Consider the following 2496-nt stretch of genomic DNA (forward strand, 5'->3'; position numbering starts at 1 on the left):
AATGATGGTAAATTATTAGTGCTTAAAGATGTATTATTTAGATTTTCTTCCAGTATTTCAAAGGGAATGAGCTGTGTTCTGACCTGAAGCACAAGAAAAGCTCAAATGTTGGGGTTGAAGACAGAGAAAGCAATGAAACAACTTAATTTCATTTAATGTACATTCAAATTACAAAACATGTATATGTCACAGTTATACTACATTAACATTAGAATTGTAAACCGAAAAAATCTATCAAATCAACAAGTGAGACAAGTGTGAGTTTTCACAATTTCTTACGAAAATGAATAATTTTCCAAACCTAACTAAATAACTGGAGGCAAAGTTATTTTTAACTCCATGTAGATCACAAACCTCTGAAATCGGTTGATAAATGTAAACGTTATTGTGTTTTTATCCAGAAAAACCGCAGCTCCTCCGTTCACCTCCATTTATTTTTAAGGCAGTCTTGCCTTCACAAACATGGTGGACGCGTTGACGTATCGCAGCAACGGCTCAAAGAGCGCAAATGAGGTGTCTAGGTATTTATTATGTCTATGGTGTCAACAGTATAGATGCCCCATTCGACGGCTCCAGGCACGTAGATGCGGCCGCCATCTTGGAACGGTCAACTTGACGTCATTCACCATATTGTAGGTTCTCACAGAGCCGGTGAGCCATTCTGTGCAGGATCATGGCATCTTTCGAATATTCAGTGATTACTATGGTGAATGACGTCAAGTTGACCGTTACAATATGGCGGACGGCTTACCTTTATCGGCCCATAGAAACAGTCGCTAATGAGACTATGTATGTATATACAGTGGGTACGGAAAGTATTCAGACCCCCTTAAATTTTTCACTACTTCCGCATTCGAAAAGTGGAAGTTTCAAATAGTAAAATTTTCGGTGCAACCTGTATCAATGGATGTACCCATTGCATGGGACTGTTGTGATTTAATTATGTAAAATACAGAAGAGATAGATACGTCTTCTAAAGACACCAAACTCAGTTTACAATCATTAATTCATTATTGTGAAACCAAGGAAGATGGTTTCATGATATGCCGATGTATATTTCGTGAGTTAAAGGGGAGCGTGCAAGCCATACTTTGTGTATGCACTAGGGGTGGAAAGGTTCGCAGAAAAATCGAACCGTACGGTTCTACACACACGGTTCGGCACGCGCTAGGACTGCGGTTCAACTTAAATCTGACAACGCATCTGTAATATGGTTTGCTATAAATAACACATAAAACAAACAGGGTTCGGCTAATGTATGTTTCTGTTGATGGATGCGCATTCTGGCTTCCCAGTACATTACAACAACAGCGATGAAAAAACAAGCGTGCACAAACCATTCAATCTTCTTCAATGCGAATGCCGTATGCTGGAATATGAGCAGTCATTTATTCCGTCATCACCCAGGTGCTGATAGCGTGCGCACACAGGTGAGACCTGAACAACACATTGATATCTGTGTTTAAACTAAACTAATTTAAGCTTTGCCAGTTTAAACATTTAAGAGCCAGAGGATGCGAGCTCGCGCACGCAGTGAGAAGATTTGTGCGTGCGCTCATCCGAAGCGGGCAAACCTGCACCTGCATCTCTCTGAAGTATTGTGTTTAAATGGACAAATTCACACAAAAATGATGTCAAAATGCCTGTCTTGGTAAGTATCCTATAGCAGACATAGCCGGCTGAAAGTACTGTATCAGTGCACTGGATCAGTGCATTCTCTTAAAGTTACAGCACTTTCTTAATATTAATCAAACAACAACAAAGAAATCACTCACTGCTCTTGATTGAATAGCTTTTGTAACTTTAATAAAGATTCATCTTTTATTTATACAGTGAAATATGCAATGCTGTTTTTCAATTTCTGTACCTAAAAACTAATGTTAGACCTACCTAAAAATCTTTAATCTATTTATTTGTGCTGTTGCTTGTAGTTAGATAGATTATTCTTATTTTCTTTATTTTTATTTGACAGTATAGTTTTTCCCTAAACATAGCACATACCGAAACCGTGACTCTAAAACCGTGATACAAATCGAAACATGAGTAAGTTCAACCGTTCCACCCCTAGTATGCACCTTATTTTATTACAGAACTGCAAGAAAACAATACAAACAGCATATCACATTAAAGAGCACTTCAATTAGCCAAAGCTTAAAATAATAATTTAGACTAAAAACTGCTTTAGATGATTAAATTAAAGGTTTGGGGGAAACTTATTGTATTAAACTATAATGCTCACATTTTTCATGCACTTACTTCACGATGCAATCCTCAATAATTACATCAAATTAAAGTTGTTCAAATAAACATATATTTCCAGTCCATAGACGATTATAACAACTAGATTAATCATCTTAAAGGAGTAATATCCTGCGTGATTGAGTTATACACACAAACGGGAGGTTAATCATAATAAATATAATGCAAGAATAATATAAAAAATAAATGTAAATCAGTCTGATTATTCCTCTGGGAGTGAGCAGCATTAATCTCATT

The sequence above is a fragment of the Sinocyclocheilus grahami genome, unplaced genomic scaffold (assembly GCF_001515645.1).
Source record: "Sinocyclocheilus grahami isolate Dianchi unplaced genomic scaffold, SAMN03320097.WGS_v1.1 scaffold1047.1, whole genome shotgun sequence".
Lineage (NCBI taxonomy): Eukaryota > Metazoa > Chordata > Actinopteri > Cypriniformes > Cyprinidae > Sinocyclocheilus > Sinocyclocheilus grahami.